An 18,972-nucleotide genomic window follows, 5' to 3' on the forward strand; every position below is an offset into this window, starting at 1 on the left:
ATACAATTTGCATTCACACAGATGATATAACAGGAGAAGGTCATGTTGTTACTTGGTTTAGAGACAAACACCTCGACAACAAGAGTTCTGTCAAAATGTTGCAGTGCGTTGTGCATCACAGAGGTTGCACATTATAATTGAGCCAGGTGGGATCTGAGTTCAATTAATAAACATATGCATCCTTCTGTGCCCTCTCCCCGCTTTAAAAATTATTTATGGAAAAACAGATGAGAACCAGGTATTTGAGTGTAGTAACCGAAAGAGCGTACCAGTGAGTTTTCCTTGCTGCTTCTTTTGGAGGAAGTCTCAGCAGGCTCCAGCTGATGCTGTGACTCTCAGAAAAAGCAGCAGCACAGAAGACGTCTTGAGGCACTGCAGGTAGAGATGGAGATGAAAAAGAAATATCAGAAATTGAGACAATCTCCAACAAATAAGTACAGAAGCTGCATTAATTGGAGACTTCATAAGAGCTTAATTTACTGCGCTTATGTACACTACAATTCATGACATCGAATGAACAAAAATTTCCCATTGACCAGGACTGCAGACTTGCCATAGCAGTGTCTTGGGATGTTTAAATTGGTGCTAAACCTGTTTCCTCCTCTTGTATCACAAGGATTACAGTAAGGAGAATGTCTGCATTTCTCACTCCATTTAACCAGGGCTTCTATTCTGCTCAAAATACAGGAAATGCTGCTATAATGTCCACTTTGGATTGGATTCACACAAAGAGCACGAGATGCATTTTTCATCTATAGGCAGGTTGTGATATGCAGTACAACTAGTTAAAACTAAGCAGCAAAAAGCTTACTTGTCTCTAATGCCAGAAGTATTATTTTCCAGTATTGTTTCAAAGACTTGGCTTCCTCACCATTGTTTTGCCTATGTCAAGTTCCAGCTTCTTTTTAATGTGGCTCAGGATTGCTCTTTCAGTGTTTACTGCTGACTGCATAGCCTACTGTTTCCCCTATGTCCCTGCAATATTAGCCTGCATGATCCCCTCTTTCTCCTGCCTGTCATGCTGCTCTGCTTTCATACTTCCAGCAATGTCCTTAGAATTGAACACCCTTTTGACCACTGTTTCTGTAACCTTACTTCAGTCCTTCTCCATCCCGTTGCCTTAATTACATTGGTTTGGATGCAGATAAACATACAGTAAAACTAGGTCAATAACATATACTTCAATCTGTATGTATTCCCCTTTCTCTGCTATTCTTCATTGCTTTCGCTCTACAAGTTGGAGAAAACTTTATGAGAGAGAGTTGCAGTGCCTGAACTTATTTTACTTGCAGAAAAAATAGATTAATTTTATGGTGAATTGGGAAACTTAGGGACATGCATTTTTCTGCTACGTATTTCTGTCCAGTAGAAGTAGCCAATATCTAATGTTCTGTAGCAAGTATTTGAGAACACAAGCTGGTCTGAGATGGGGACAACACAACAGAGAGCGGTTGGTTTAGATCACTCAGTACATTATAAGCATTGTGAATCAAAGACACACCTGAGAGTGGGCATTTCACCAGTATGCCAGACTCATTAGGACAATTTTAGCTCTGTGTTATTTACAAAAAGATCTAAACAGCCTTATAGTTACAAAAAAGACAGCTCACAGCGATATGACAAGAGGGCATGACCAGAAGTCCTGAATAAAACATGCAGCAAGAACAGATCAAAAGTGCGATCAGTAGTTAATGAGAATGGACTAACAGCCATTTTTGTAAGCCTTGAAAATGGTTCAGTGTGTTATAGATTTAGTTGTGAATGCAGATGACATGCCCTTCACTGCAGTATCTCACTGTATTGGTGTTGTGGGAGGGTGTGAGTAAGGATTAAGGACAACAGAGACATGGGATGACACGTGTAAACACCGGTTACAAAATAGCAGGAAGGACAGGAATTGATTAATGAATTATGTCCTGTAAGGATGCCTCAGTGAAGGGACAGGTGAGACAGATGCTGAGATAAAGAGTGCCTCAATGAAAGGATCTTCTTTCACCAGCTTGCTTGTTTTTAGAATATCGAAGTCCTGCAGAATTCCCTTTTTCAGGAGAAGGGGAAAGAGCAGCTCCCTAGCAGCATGGCTGCCTGGAGTATGTGTCCTCTGTCACATAACCTAGGAACTACTGTGACCTCCCCTCATTTTCCTTACTGAAGCAGCAGGTCCACCTGTCCCAGTGGATAAGAACTTAGATTTTGTCAAGAGAATACAGCAATGCAAGTACACCTAAGAGTCAGACATGCTGTGCCATTAGCCATTTCCACGTCACCTTCCTGGTAGTAAAAGGACAGAGTACTGCTTAAGCACATTCTTCAAGGAAAATTAGCAGCTATGAGCAACTATGGTTGCCCTTGAAGTATGTATCTTTGTTCAGTGGGAATACAACTAAGCTGTAACCTGTAGATATTGACTGAAAGGGCTGGGTTTGTTTGTGACGCATGACTCAGGCCCACTGTGATGCACCAAGTCATGTTGAGCAGTGCCTGGTGGAAACCTCAAATAGAATCATGGAGCAAAGCTGGGTGGAACCAGCGGTGGAACCGCTAACCTTCATCCCTAACCTTGTGCTTCACCCTATGAATTCTGAAGGGAATAATCTGGAAAAAAACACGAGCTGCTGAAAAGTATACGGCTCTTCAGTCAAATAAGGCAAAGTGCCTATGTTGAAGCATTTCAACCTACCTTAGACAGGGCAGGAAAAGGCAGACAGAAGACTACCTGACATAAGCTTTAGGAAGAAGGAATTCATTGCTCTATCTCTTCGGCAGAATACTTTACCAAAGTATTACCTGGGATGGGTGTTACTGGAGTATATGGAACAAATGATGTTTTGATAAATTCTTATGTCTATACTCAGTGGTATTTTTAACCTGAAAGAAGTGTACCAAACAGCCTGTGAAATCCATGGAGGATTTAACATGTAAAAGTGAATTATACAGGAAGCTCCTCTGTATTGTGACATATTTTTGTTACAGTCTTTTCATGTTTCCTCTGTTTTACGTGACTTCAGGGTATATTGGTCCATTGCCTGAACTGATGTATAATACTCAAAGTTTTCCAGAACATACATTTTCTGCTTCTAAGGATCATGCCCCACCAACACAGCAATATTAATAATAGTTACAGCACTTACCTGTTCACACATAAGTATAAAGAAACCCATTCTAATGAGATGAATGAACTCATTCACTAGCCTCAGGCATACCCACACCATAGGTCATTTTAGAGAGGCACACAGAATAAGATATGATATAATCAGTAAAAAAGCTCATACAACTGAATTTTGTCCAGACTTACTAGCCAGCAAGTTCTAGACAAAAATAAACAAATCAAGGCAGACTAACCTGTGTATCTTTCTTCCAGGTACTCAGAGCAATAAACCCTTCAGAGAAGGTCACTATTTTTTTTTAATCTCATCTAGGAATGTACTTCAGGTTAGTGTAGCACTTGATTCTGACACTCTCTGCAATATCAATGCTCCATTATTATTTAGTATTTGGCCAGCTTAGTTACTATATTGTTCTGTTTCTATGAAAATAATTTATTGCATTGACTATACTTATTCTTTTCCTCTTCATTTCTGAATTATAAATCAACTTATGCTCATCAGGGATATTATTAGTAACTTGTTGTTACGTTTCTCGACGTACATTTGAACACCAGTATTCCCCAGCCACAAGTGTCAGCATATTAAGAGCTGTTCAGACATTTGAACATAATATACTCTGTTTCTAAGGCTTCCGTTGTATTACTAGTATGATAATTATTACAGCAAATGATAAAATACAGCAAAATTGTTTTCTCCCCCCTTAATAACATAAATAAAAGGAGCAATTAATTTCCTACAATAAAAACAGGCAATACAATAACGTACAAATGTGGAGTTTCTTCATTATTGCATCAAATTGCAAAACGGAAACATATAATTTCAAAAGGCTCATAAGCAAAAATGGAAACACAGCTGATGTTGCGTCAGCATGTAGTACAAAACTGTGAAGCTTGCACAGCTCACAGCTAGTCTCCTCAAATGAACCAGTTAACATTTGTAAATGAAAATATGTAACACAAAGAATCTTCTCCTTTTTTTTTGCCTTCCTTCCAGAACGTTAGTTAGTTTTCCAGGATGTTACTTCTATATATCCATCCAATACAATAAGCTTATAGCATCACTAGTTATTTTAAGCCTTGATATCATGCATAGCTACAGCTATAGCTTTATCAACACGTCTTATGACAGATGACAATAGTGTTTTCAAATGGAATCAACATACTTTGAACTGATACATCTCCCACTATAACCCATATATATGCCAGATGTGTTTTAAGCCCTCTTTTGTTCACTGGTATTTTGGTTGCTTTGGTTTTAGGTTGCTGAGAAAAGGTAACACATTTTCTTTGACATCTCATACAATTTTACAAGTATTCAGGGCACATTCCCTGCTTTGCATGGAAAATGTATTTGCACAGTTGTCAGAATGATGGACAGGGGGAGAATGATAGGAAGGAGCACTGATCTTTGCTTGTTATTACATACAATAGCCCAGTAGGAATCATGATGTGTTGGTGAGACAAACTGTGTCCCATTCTGGAACATATTAAGTTTGTCTCCAGGACACACATGACTTCACTAGGGTGTCTAACCTCATTCATAATAGATGCTAATCTTTTCAGGGCTGACTGATGACAGCACTTCCTGCCCTTCACGGAATTAGAGCTGGGTTTTATCAAAGGACTCAAACTGCCTGCTAATTAGACTAATTCCCTTCATCATGAATTATTTATTTCCATTGGTAACCGATCACTGTGACATTAATGGGTTCTGCTCAACTTAGTTTCATACTAATATACACTATAAGTTAAATGTTTAAAAACTCCTGATACTTCACTCCAGGTCAAGTGTGTCTTCATATAACTCTTGATGTTTTCAATAAAGTTTTGATAATTAAAGACTGTTAGAATAAAGTCTCATTACTAAGCCAAAAAGAAAAAAAAAAGAAAAAGAAAAAAGAAAATGAAAAATAATTTTTAAGTTCTGAAATAATTCTTCCCCCCCCCCCCAAAAAAAAAAAAAAAAAAGAGAGGTAATATATATATACAAATTAATTTAGGATTAGGAAGAAGAACCCTCTACTGCACTGATGACAGGGTTTCATGGCAATTCACAGAACTGAATACATTCCCTCAGCCAGAATGTGTAGTGCCTGTAAATTCAAAATTCTTACCCAGTGCAAGAAGCTGTGGGGTTCTAGTATCAAGACTAAGTCCTTTACTTAGGTAGCAAGTATAAAATATGCAAATACAAAATAAAGAATACCTGGACAACAGACAGCAGCACTGCAGCCCAGAATCAGATGAAGAATGCCAAAGGCAGTGTGCAGGTCACCAGTGAGACATAAACGGGAACATATAAAACAGTAAATCTAGGATATCTTAGCAGCAGGATCTGAGCAGGACACCAGAGGTCATCCACACAATACTTAGAAGGTTCCAGCATGAAAACTGATGACCAGGTTTTGGCATCACCGTTCAAAAGTTGTATTGACCACTGAGAGAAAATTCATAGGAGAACAACAAAAAGAGCAATTCTGAAAACATGACCGATGGGGAAAGACTGAAAAATAATGGTTACAAAATAGATGAGGTTAGTGATCAGTTTTCTCCATGTCCACCACAAGCAGAACAAAACCCAATAATTTCAGCCTGAAGCCATGAAGATTTATCTGAGAAATTGCAAAAAGGATTCCTAGCTGTAAGGACAGAGAAACACATGGTCAGCCTAAACAAAAAGTGGTGAAATTCCCACCACTAAAGAGATTTTGGCCCTGACTAGGTAGGCTAGATTGTCATGGAAGTTTTAGGTGTATGTGGAATCACCTCTGTCACAAAATTATTTTACGTCACAAAGAAATGTCAGCTCAATTACCATAGAATGTTTCTTCAAAATTTTTGCTGTTTCTGAAGAAAAAATTCCTACCGGAAAGTTGTGATTATTTGAATATTTCTCAATAATAAGACTGTCTATTTTATGAATATTATATATAGGATAACAATTTTTTATCATTTAAATGTTGACCTTTCCCACTGTCATCATAGTAGAATACTATGTCTTTGATGCAATTAATTCATGTAGTTTTTCTGACACAAGCACAGGATAGTATAGTTCAGGCTGTGCATTTTACAATGGCACTCTTTACCTGAAATCTGTAGAAATCAAGTCTGAGAGAGACAACACATTACTTGGTCACTGATTTCACCTTTGAACCTCCTGTGTTTGAGCAAAACGTGAAGACATACTGCATGTTACAGAGTTGGGCTCAGAATTCTGTACATACTCATGAATAAGTAGTGCAGATTCTCACTCATTTCACAAAACAGGTTTTATTCTGTCTGTGAAATATGAGAAAAATGGATACAACACAGAAGAATCAATAAGAGGCTTGTTTGGGGTAATTTTTGCACCAATAAGGTGAATTTAAAATAATAAACAGCATAAGACAGCTGGACAGAATAGTCTATATTCCTTAGGCTAATGAAGACTCGGACTAAAGTATATTTGACAAATAGTCTTTCACGTGATAGCCATAAAAGAGCACATATCTTTCTAATCCATAGTGATAACAAAGAAGTTAGGTAAAAATGAACAGATGATATTCAATAAGCACATGTACATTTCTATCACAGTGTGAGATACTTTGGCTGTGAAAATAAAGGTGCTATTTTTCCACTGTTGAAATAATACAGAATCAATGAGAGGCAACTGCGAGCCTCAATGGCATCAAGGGGTTTCTGTTGACATTCACAAATCAAATGAGCAAAGCTCTGCTGGATTGAGATGTCATCAGAAACCCCAAGATGGCATTACAGCCTTGTTTTTCTAAGTTGTGTTGTGTCTTTTTTTTCTTCTGTAAACACATCCAACTGACTTCTTATTTTAATTAAAAGATTGTGTTTTAATTTCTTTCCTTTTTCTCTCATCTTTTTTTTTTCCTTTTTTTTTTTTTTTTTTTTTTTTTTCCCCCAGCTTATCTGCCCTGCTCTGCCTTACTTCTTCCTTTTCACCCCTTCTCCTCCTGCCTGCCCCAACCATCCTTGTCTTACCTTTCTCTCTTTTCTCATGTATCTTCTTTCTTTCCTGGTTCTCTGACTCCCCAAATCAAAACATTTCTGGAATGGGTGACTCTGCTCAGTGTGTTAGCAGCGCTCCCTAATGTCATTTCAACAGTACAAACCACTCCTACAGCACTGTCGATAGACTATCCTATTAAGACAAGATAAAAATCACTCGTGTACTGCTCGTTATTTGTATAGAATAAGAGACTTCAAGTAGCTCCTGATGCAGCAATATATAATAGCTTTCATTTCAGACCTAATAATACCTGATACTTGAACAGATACTTCCATTTGATGTTCTAAAACCGTTTCTTAGACATTAATGAATTATATCTCACAAGTGTGCTCTGACAAACAGGCTATTCCCATTTCACAGATGGAGATAACTGAGGAGGAACGAGAAGGGCAATTTGTTTTTACAATGTCTCTCAGGGCCCAATTCTTCACTGTCACATTTAAAGTTTTTATTGTTGGCTTCAAGCCAACAGTGAGTAAATAACATCAAAGAGCACTCAGATGTTCCAAATCTTGGTCCTTTAATAATGAGAGATTCCTTCTCTTTATATGACAGAGCAAATTCTCCTTGCAAGCTAGTATACAGACACCTTCTGGGACATTTCATTTCATATTTCTTATGAATAAATTACCAAGGAAAGTGAGATTTTGCACCAAATTGCACTAGCATCATAAATTAAAGCCACCCATTATTCTTTATCAGCCTTATGGGAGAGTGGGGGTTCTTGAGGAGGAATATTTTCTAAAATGTGACCTGAAAAGTATATTGTTGTAAAAAAAAAAAACAAAACAACCAACCAACCAACCAACCAAAAAAAACCAGCAACAGTGTGAAAATAATCTTTCAGCATCACTAACACCAGCTATGATCACAAAATAAGAGGACAGTGGGCAGAAAGTCCTTACAGAATACATGTTAAAGAATTTGCAAATTTGCATAGATTTTTAACTATGATTTGCTTGCATTAACAATTATGAGTGTATGAAGTGTTACTCAAACTGTTCCTGAGCAGTACTCATCAGAATTAACTTATATCATGAGATGTGATAAAAAGATGTCACTCATATCCTCTATAAAGGGCCATTATTCATAGTTTTTTTTAGAGGTTTCTGCTCATTTGACAAATTGATAGAAGAAAAAGTAGATGAAAATATATTTAGAGATATTTTTATATAGAACATATAGGTGCAGAATGAGCACTGAAGAGCTACCATGAAAGGCCAAAGAAAAGCAGAATAGATGAGGCCATCAAGGACCCTGTCTGAAAAAAAAAAAAAAAAAGTTTTCACTGTGCTCATGTGCTACAGAAAACTTATGTAATTAAAACTGCTCTTGAGCAAAGATGAAAGAGCAAATAGTTGCCCTAGTTCCTAAAACTAAGCACAGTAGGAAAAAATGAAGAATCTTGCACATATTTTACAAGATTTTTTGTTTTGTTTTTATAATCCTAGTCACTGAAGAATCAAGTAAGCATAAGAAGATAAATTTGCATAGAGGGCTGAGGTAGTCAGGGGGTATTGCATGGGACTGAGTGAATAATTGTGTGGGATGCTAGAGCAGTGGAGCAGAACCAGACAGACAGGTTATTCTGAGAGGCAAAGAGAGCAGGAGGAAGTTAGTATTGTGGGTCTGGAAATCAGATGTGAGGGACAAAGAGGGACAAGAAAGCAGAAAAAAATAATCAGGTAGGTTGAGCAGCCACTCATCCTGATGTGCTACAGGACAGCAATGGAGGATCACTGGAGTGAGAACAAGGGGACCTGCATTGGACTGGGCACTCCTGGCAGCTGAAGAACATAATTTGTTCCTTGATTTTTAACAGTGTTGTTACACTTGTGGCATGTAAATCAACCTCATTTAGGAAGGGAATTTATCTCCCCTTCTTCATGGATAGCATCTTGAAGGCAATGGTGACTGAATCACTCTCCTATTATGACAGAGTCTACATCTTGTGGTAAATGTATAAATAGAACAGAATAAAGTTCCTTGCAGATATGAGGTGCTATACCACAATACACAGAAATCATCCACTAAAATAAAATAATTTTCTCTGGTACCGGCCCGCAAGCAAACCTTCATATGAACCCTCACCCAACCCTAACACAACCAGCCATAAATATAAATAATATTTATATTGATTATATATAAACATAAACAGAAATAAATATAAAATAAATAAATCTAACAAAACATAATAAACATAAATATAAATAAACATATACAAAAATAAACAAAGAGAAAAGCACAAAGAACCTCATGCTATTAATAATGCTTTTGCGTTTCCCATCTATCTAGAGGAACATTCCCATTCAAATTCCCAGCTAATCCATATCCATACCTTCTAAACCAGCTGGAGAGAAAGCAAGTATTTCAGGAGAAGCATACTATTTTCCAACTCTTAGCTTATTTTCCAGCTGGAATCAATAATACATTTCCATTTCTCCTCACACTTCTTTGACACATCTCACAGTCCAACCTTCTGTGTTCTTGCTACCTGTGATTTATAAACACATAAGCATTTCCTAGTTAAGTGGTCATTTCACTTCAAGAGTTTGTGGTCCAGTGACAACATCCTCACTGGACACATAATAATACCTTTATATTATTCCTTCGCCATGCTTTCATGAGGATCAAGCCTAATACTGAGCTGTTCAGAGCAGAATCCATGAAGAGGCTACGACAGTATCCTCTGATAACCAATTATTCACACTATCTATCTAAACACTGATAGAAAATATCCACAGAAAATGGACCTGAAGTGACTTCTGGTATTTAAGATGTAAAACTTAAAGGTACCCAAAGTCCTGATTTCTCCCAAGTCTTGCAGTGAGTTTACCTACCCCCTCAGGAAAACTGCTCTCCTCTTTGGAGCTGATAAGTTGGGACTTATAGACACCTGCCTAACTACAACATCCAGCTGCTGCTTTAGAAATAAAAGAACAAGTCTATGATTTGTTACAAACCACCCACATGCCTAAAAGACACCCCCGCAAATTCTGTCGGTGTTTAATTCTTTGCAGAACCTTGCTTTAAAATCAGCCTCAGTGCTAAATTGAACAATTAGACAGTTCCCACAAAACCAGCATCATTTTGGTTCCACATCTGCCCCATTACCCACTAGGATGGAGCCCACATTTCACTGGACTTTTTGGATATTATTAAAACAACCCCATTGTGCAACAGGATCATTAAGAGAGAGCTGGGATTATTAGTTTTGTATTCTACTGTACAGAGCACTGCCAGCCACAGACATGGTTTGGAGGCAGCAACACATTTCCAAATTGTCTTCATATGTGGTCATACGAAGAACAGAGGCAACTGACAAACCTTCACAGGGAACTAGCTGATGGTATAGTGTCCGTTTGTTATAGTAGTGTTTAAGCTCACTGGAAGTCCATTGCTCATAATGTATATTACTTTAGCCTGATAATTTACATGGACGGTGAATTTGAAAGTATATATATTGTGGTTTTGGAGACAAAAGATCTCTTCTCAGCTAAAGTTATGCCTCTGATAGTCCCAAAGGTAAAGTGAAGATTAAGCACATGATGAGTACTTTGAACAAACGTCCATAGGTAAATACAGAAATTGGAAATGAAAATCCCCCTTTCAATTCCCAGAACTATCCAGTTCCAGGAAGCTAAAAGCAGGAGATACCTGCTTTGTTTCATAATCTCCAAAGCATCTACTACTATTTCTGGAGATACTGGCCTGTGAGAATTACTCTTTCAGTATGAAGGAACAAACAAAAAATACCCCAACAGTAAAACTTTTGATATTTATGCATGAGAAGATTTTTGAACCACTCAGTGAGTCATTTTATGGAGCAATTAACGTTCCTTTTTATGTAGATATTTTTTCTTCGTCTGCCACCTTTTTAATAGTCCTTTGCATAAATTGGTAAAATAATTTCTCATTCCCTCAGAAACAACAGCTGCATTGTGAACTCCTGAATTGGCATGTCTTAGGAATATATTATAATAATTCAGAAACTGCTGCCATTTCTGTCAAGCTTTCATTCATACGAAGGTTGCCTCGAACATCCCCTCCTCCCTTCCCCTTTCATTGCTATTGCTGATCTCAGTCAGATTGTCCAGCCACCTCCCCTGCTCTCCCAACTCCCTCTCCCGCCCCCAGTCTCAGCCCCCCTCTCTCAAGCTTTGACACAAATCTTCTTCCCGGGCCCCGCCCTAAGTCTGGCTCTCTGTAGCCTTCTCAGTCGAATTAGACACAAATGACTTGTCTTGACATTCAAAGCCCTTTGTGGCCTATCTGCTCACCACTGACCCTCTTATATTCAATATCAAAAGGTCAGCTCTTGCTCCCAATTAGTCTATGAGCCAAGGTACCTTCCTCTGACTGCAATGCTTTCAAACAAGCCCAGTCTTTCCTCTGTTTCCCCTCATATTTGGAGAAGGAATTGTCTATTGGTGTCTGCAAAACCTTCATGTTCTTCCTGTTCAGATTTCCCCTCAGAACTTCACTTTCCCTTCAGAAGCTGCAGCAAGGGCCAGTGTGGGTGCCAGGCCAATGCTAGCCAACCCAACAGGAGGGCTTCTTGAGGGTTTCCCCTTGTTTGTACCTCACTGGTGCCAGTCCTTCACAGCATGATGTAATTATTTTCCCCATGCTTTGCAGTACATCACTGAGGTGGTTCTGGCTGGTAATTAGAACTTCTAGGTCCTGCAAAGATGCAAAAGATAATGAACAAGAGAGGCAACAAAAAGGATCTTTGGTTTCGAGGGGCCAGGCTTGGCCACCAGAACACTCAGTTCAACTGAGAACTGGTACTGAACGAAAAGCCCTGGTTTGTCACTACAACTTCAGGGTAGACCTCTCATGTTTCAGAGCTGTGAGTCTGGCAAAACTACACACAGCTCATGTGCTTCTGACATAGCTAAATTTGGGTAAATTTCACAGATTTGGCAAAAAGCTTGGTGTTTTGATCAACTTCAGAGCCCTGCACAACTAAAAATTCTTAGATTCTCAGATAAACAGTCACCAGTGTATAACTTGAGTAAATTCACATTCCTTGCCTCAGCAATTCTGATGAAAATAGCTGAAATGCTTTGGTGGCAATTTTCCCAAAATTTCAGACTGAGTTAAACATGTAGGAAAAAATCATTTGGATAAAGGTTATAAGTAATTGAAATTCTATTAAATATCTGAAATTCACTCATATGAATAACTGAAAACAGGGCCATTCAATGGGAAGTTTAAGGCAAACTGATAGATGATGCTCTGAGCTCCATTATTATAAACATAGTGGTTTATTATAAAGATAATTGTGGGTTGTTCAAGTGGAGGATGGAGATGTGTGTGGGAAGTAGTAGAATGGAGGTAGCCAAGTGAGTAGAGTGCAGGTGAACAGCTGAATGGCTTAACTGTTAATTTCCTTTTTTATTTTTTTAAAAAGATTTACATTAATATGCAGAGAAGTAGGACCTAAGTCTAAGAACTTTTCTGAGCAGGGACATAATGTGTACATACCCATATGAAGTACAGAAACACTATGTATTGGATTACATAATTTACTTGAAATTAGTAGCTTGTTGACAGAAAGGCCCTGCTGGGTTTCATAACCTGAGAACGTAGCTTTCATGAAGAAAATTATTCTTCAAGAAATGAGTAACAATGCCATTTGCTTCATACCTCTGACACAATATTTAGCTCTGTCATTTAAATATAATTGCTCTATTTTTACATTAGTGCTATTGATAAATGTAGATTGTAAGGAATAAGTAAATTCTTTCATAGTAATAAAGTGATTGTTTATTAAAAAAATATGAAAGCTGACATTTTTTCCATCTTGTAGATTAAAAAAAAAAAAAAGAGTTACCATTATTACGGTAGCTAAGTTATAGAAATGGTTCAAAGTTTTTGTGGTCTAGTATTTTTAATACTCCAGTGTAATCTACTCCAGTCATCCTTGACAGAGAGTAAAGACAGGTTTTCAAGGATCACAGTTTTCAAGCTGTGTGGAAATGCCCATTTCCTGTCTTGAGAGTAATCACACACACACAGAAAAAGACAATGATATTTTGAGTGATGTTTATAAACTGAATCTAGGACAAAGTGCATGCTTCTGCTGAAGAACAGTTTTTCATGGCTAAATTCACTGTGTATCCAGAAATCCCATAGTGTAAGTTAAATTGCCATCTTTAGTGGGCATTTCATTCCTCTGGCAACAACTGCTGCCTTTTGCACTGACATGAAGCTATCACTTAAAAATAGCTTGTCATTTTCCTGTGAATACAAAATTTATACTGTTCTACAAAGTGGAAAAAAAAATCCAAAAACCTCTAGCACATTTCATGAATAATATGTCAATATATGTATATGTCTATTTAAACAGATACAATGTGTGAAGACTTTTGGCTCCACAGTTTACATCCTTTCCTTCATGATGAAATTCTTTCCATTGCTGCCTGAAATGCTGGATTTCAAACTCACACTTCAAACTGGGAACACAGTCTTGACATCTGAGTTCAAACAATCATTCCCAACTGACTGGAAGCAAGAATATAAGCTTATGACATCTCCCTCAACTACACTTTCTGTATCATTTGTACCTGGTGTTCATTTTGTTTGCAGAGGACAAAGACCTGATGAGATGAGGTAACAGAAGATTCTGCAGCAGCAGCCAGAGGCCTGAAACCTGTTTTTTTTTTTTCCCTCCTCATGTGGTGCTGGTCCAGAATCTTGCCTTCTCTAGATGTGCCTTCTCTCTACGCTCATGAGGACTCGGTGCAATCCAGGGAGGATGGTTTATTCCAGCATTGAAGTACAAGTTGGGTCTTACAGATGAGAAACCAGGAAGCCCTGCTGATATCTATGCCTGCTATACATTCCACTGAAAACCTGAACTGGCCTTAAAATAATGAAGTAAGGAAGTGTTTTTTTTTGTTTTGTTTTGTTTTGTTTTTCCTTAACACTTAATACAGAACATGCTTTAAAACTTTCCTCTGCAGCCCTGGAAGCATGAACATTGTTAGAGAGAAAAAGAGAGAAAGGAGAAAAAACAAAGAAGGGAAAAGGAAAAGGAAGAACAGAAAAAAAAAAAAAAAAAGCTAAAATTTCCAAATAATCCCTTGGTTCTAGGAATTAAGGCTACTAAGACTAATTAAGAACCTACATTATAAATAGCACAAATCTCAGTATCACAAAATCCAATTAAGTTGTTTTGCCTTACTCTCTACTCATCGTATGGCACTTTTCAAAAGGATGAAGCAGAAAACTGAACAAATCAAACAGAAATCCTACTGACCTAGGAATATTTTTCACAAGTTGTTTTGCATTGTTGTGCTGCATTATATTTAGCAACATTCAAACTATTCAGCTTTTGGCTGAAGCTCTTAACATGTATAATTGTAACAGATAGCTCAAAAGAATTCCAAATAGCACAATACTGGGAGAGGGTAGAAAATTATATTAACACATGAAATTATATTATATTATGAAATTATATTTCATGTATATATCTGAGAATTATATTAACATACGTCAAATAACTCTACCTTCTCAATGACACAGTCTCCAAGTCTCCTAGGTGCCATGCATGAGTCACTCAAAGGCTGAGAAGAGTTCACCACTACTGAAAGTTGTTTTTATTTTAAAAGCCACACAGCCAGGAGAGACTGCTAGCTGCTGTTTCCCACTCGCCAGTATCAGAGAGGTGCTTCAGGAGTTTATCGTGATTTTGAAGAACTTTATCTGAAGGAAAAATACATTTTCTTAGTCAAAATACTTTACTTTGACTATTTAGAAATTAAATTGTTTGGATTTCTATTTTAAAAAGTGTAATTATATTTAACAGTTTAAAAACACAACTATCAGCATTTCCTTTGACTCAAGAAAACATTTCCTTCAATTTGAAAATGTGCTAAAATACATCAGAAAGCATATATGTAGAAGTATGCAATTATACAGAAAAAGTTACTACCTTTTCTAAGAAGCCCTTCATAACAAGTCCTTTCTAAACACTACCAGAGAACAGAGGAACAGTGACACTTTTAACAAGCAAGCCTTGAAAGAAAATTGTCTGGAGAATATGCTAAAAATTAGCACATATGCTCCATCAGAAACTTGTTTCTGTTTTTTATTTGTTGCGTTCTAAAGTGAATGTGAAGAAGCTATACAGACAAGGTCCTTTTAAAATAAAGATCACTTCAACAGGTCTTATAGACCTTGGTACCAATGTGTGTTCTCAACTAAATTATTATAAATAAAAATTCAGGCATATTTATAACATGCTGGTGGTCAATTTTGTGTTCTTCATAAGATATTGGTGCAATTTTATCCATCTGAGACTAAGATCTAGTCATAAATGCTTCATGACTCTACTATATAGGCCAACCCATGATGCATCCAAGCATGTGCACAGCTGGGTACAAATATATACAATGTGAAGCATAAAGCAAAATAACAGAGATAGACAGCTCTACAAATTGATGTGGGTTAAATAGATTTGAAATTAAATCAAAACACATTTTAATAGGTAGTTAATAATGATATTTTAGAGACTAATTTTGGAGGTGTTGTGGAAGTCTGGTGCTTATTTAAAATCATTCACTTTTTTTTTTCAGGCTTGTCAGCTTCAACATAGAGAGCAAACTCCTCCTAGCTACTAACCAGTGCCTAGGCAATTCCAGCAGCCTCTCTGCTGGAAGCTGGATGCTGTTGAAGTCAGATTTAGTCAGATTTTCATTTGGTCAGTGCCCACTCCCTTAAAAAATAAGAATTGCTCATTATTTCACTTTCCTTAAGTTCAAAATAGCACTGTATGTTGACTCTAACTCAAAGCACAAGTAGGTATATTCTACCCTATGTTTTATTATGACTGCCTATATGGCAGGGAACAGATCTGCCTTTATTTTTCTTGCTTCTACAGAGTAAAAGGGGGAATCATGAGGCTTTCTGTGGGATTATAAAAAATTCCCCTGAAGATCTCTCTCATCTCTGACCCTGTGTGAGTCACTTTGGAGCACCAGAAAGCAAGCTTCAGACCAGACTTATATTATTTGGGCAGTAAATACCTTATTTTCTCACTTAGGCATCTCCTATAAGTACTTAACCACTCAGTCACGTGAAAGTAACCTGTTGGAAAGGGCTGGATCACACTTGAAACTAGGTCAAGTACAGATTACAGAAACGCAGAAGTAGATCAAATAACACCCAGCTGGTGAAGCATTGTGGAACTCTACAAGAGGTCAGAATTCCAAACGTCTCAGGTTTATTTTGTTTTGTTTTCTCTATTTCAGGAAATCTAAATGAATTAACAAGAGAATCTACCAGGACTTTCTTTAACCATTTGGTAATAGGCATGGTTTCTGCATGATGTCTGAAGAACTCTGGTATGAAGGTCAGTGCTTGGAGAATTTGATGGTAGACAGGACAACAACGTAGATTACAGAGTTATCCAAAGCTATCCATCATCCAAATAAAGGAAAATCAGTAGGTATTGATCAGTTCTCTGGAGAAAGGTTGAAAGAGGGTGGGAAGGTCAACACAGGGATGTTTTACTGGATCTTGGAAAGGTAGGAAATCAAGATCAAATGACAAAGGCGGGACAAACAGATACTCTACAGGTGTGCTACGCACAATATCTATTTTGTAGGACAGCTCAAGGGAAATTTCATAATGTTTACATATACATTAACATACCATGGAAATACATCGTATGTTAAAAAGAAGAGGCATAGGAATGTCAAAATATTACCTGGAACAGGGCAGTGGGAAAATACGAATAATGTAACGCATACAGTGGTACAAAAGGCAGTTGTATCTGGGACCTGTTTGTTGCAAGTCTCCAATTTCTATCACTTATTGAACACAATAACAAAAGCTGAATATACAAAACATGAAGAAACGTACTTGTTAAGGCACACACACTTATCTAATTTCAGTTTACAAAACTTTTTGCTCCATTTGTGAAGTGCTCCTGATTATCTTTTCCATGGCACCTGAACTAAAATTGCTGAGACTGGCACCTCTTGGTTCTAGCTACCTGTACTCATCCCAGCACATCACAGAGAAAAATATCAAGCACTAGCTGTTATGCAAGTGTGCTCCATTACATGGGTCCTACTGCTGTAAATACCATACTATCTGATTCAAGCAGAAAAAAACACTGTGATGTCAAAACTCAAATAATTTGAGAGAATAAATCCAACCACATAGCAGAAATAATCAAACAAAGGCTTGAAAAGTGGCTTAAGCCAAGCTGGAAATCTTGAGGCAAAAAAAAGTCTTGAGGCAAAAAAAAACACTTTGGCAAAATTATGAAGGATTAGGTTATGCTTAAAACCACATGAAATGAGCTGAGTTTATGTTCTTCTATAATTAAGCTGTATTTTAAAGAACACATGTTACTCAAAAGCCTGAAAAAAAAAAAAAGAAATTATTTCTGGGAAAATACAGGAAATTCTGTACATGCAACATTAACTCATATGAATTTTATTTCCTCCTATCATTAAAGGAAAACAAACCATGAAGAATGCCATTTATTCCCATGACTAATGATATTGCAAACATCAAGTTTGGTCCAGTCATCTCTATCTTTACTTAAACCAACAACATAGGTGAAAAAGCATTTGGCAGAGATTCTAGGTTACTCTATATCTTAAATTACTATTTTACAACTGACACCTACTGGGAGAATTGTAACAAATAGGTCAAGCATTTTTCACTGAACACTCTCTTCAGCATCATCTCATAGTGACTCTCACCATGATTCTAATTGGCAAAATAAATCTGGTTGGTGGAAGTAGAGCCAACTAAAACCAAGCTATCATTTCTTTTGCTTGGTTTTTCCAGTCCAGGAAAAGATAGTGTTGTGCATGTTTGCTCCATGCTGAAAGCCCAGGAAATGGTACATGCCCAGAAAGGATGCACAAACGCTGTGCCACAAGTGTTTGGACTGCTTTCAGCAAATAATAGCATGAATACAGGACATGGTTTTGTGGCTGATAATTGGTGGTAGGGGGATGGTTGGACCAGATGATCTTGGAGGTTTTTTTCAACCTTAACAGTTCTATGAGTCTATGACAATAGGAGGCTGTAAATGTTTTCTGGATGTTTTTTTCCCCCTCCTTTATACTTTCTTTACACTTCTGTAACTCACACTACTTCAGTGCATTTACACTAAAAAAAAAAGTATAACTATTCTCATATATTTGCTCACTTCCTTCCTAAGAGTGGTTTTATTTCTGCTAGTCAGAAGTGGTTGCATTCGACTCTACATCACCCCAAATGTCAAATTTGTCATTTGACAAATCTGCCAAATTATATCCTACATCTTCCAGAAGTACGCTAGGGAATGCGTCAGCATGGGTTACTTCAGAAACAACACTGGAGTCATGTGGGAACTTGGAGATGAAAAGGAGGATTGTTCAAATATTTTTCCAGTGTCTTTGGGAAGCATAATCAAAAAATGGAAAACATCACTCAACTCAAAGTAGCCTTCTGGCATCACTTATTAATTCAAGCTGACAAGAAAAATCTAACCTTTTCTCTTGCCCTGCAGAAGGATACCCTACTCAGGACTACTGAGCTTTTTACAATTACTTAGCTTACTCAGGTGAGCTATTGCAGTAAGTCAGTGGGAGTTATGGTGGGATTTACAGTGGGAAGCCAGTGACTAAATTTACTGATATGAACTAGCTGTCTCAGATGCACACTTTTTCTTTTTAGCCCAACTTGAAGCTGTGGGAGCTATTCTTAAGTACTCTTCAAAATCAATAGGAACATGATTTTGCCATTTCTGCAATTCAAGCTTTTTCTTCAGAAGCAAGAGAGAATGAAACACGATGATCTGAAGTGTAGTTTCCTTAATTTAGTCTTATCTTGC

At 37.3% G+C, this 18,972-nt stretch overlaps 1 long non-coding RNA gene across 2 annotated transcripts in view; it reads right to left on the minus strand.

Annotated features, from left to right (window-relative positions):
• Nucleotides 1–14,906, minus strand: part of LOC110352750 (uncharacterized) — a 34,041-nt gene extending 19,135 nt beyond the window's left edge. The window contains exons 1-4 of one of the 2 annotated variants that reach the window (XR_005267163.2): nucleotides 14,642–14,906; nucleotides 11,707–11,807; nucleotides 9,463–9,618; nucleotides 270–372 (exon numbers count right to left, since the gene is read on the minus strand). This is a non-coding gene — a long non-coding RNA (uncharacterized lncRNA). The remainder of the gene's footprint in view (nucleotides 1–269; nucleotides 373–9,462; nucleotides 9,619–11,706; nucleotides 11,808–14,641) is intronic. The other variant, XR_002402245.4, reaches the window with a different exon arrangement.
• Between the last annotated feature and the right edge of the window lie 4,066 nt (nucleotides 14,907–18,972).

Source organism: Anas platyrhynchos, chromosome 7 (assembly GCF_047663525.1).
Source record: "Anas platyrhynchos isolate ZD024472 breed Pekin duck chromosome 7, IASCAAS_PekinDuck_T2T, whole genome shotgun sequence".
NCBI lineage: Eukaryota > Metazoa > Chordata > Aves > Anseriformes > Anatidae > Anas > Anas platyrhynchos.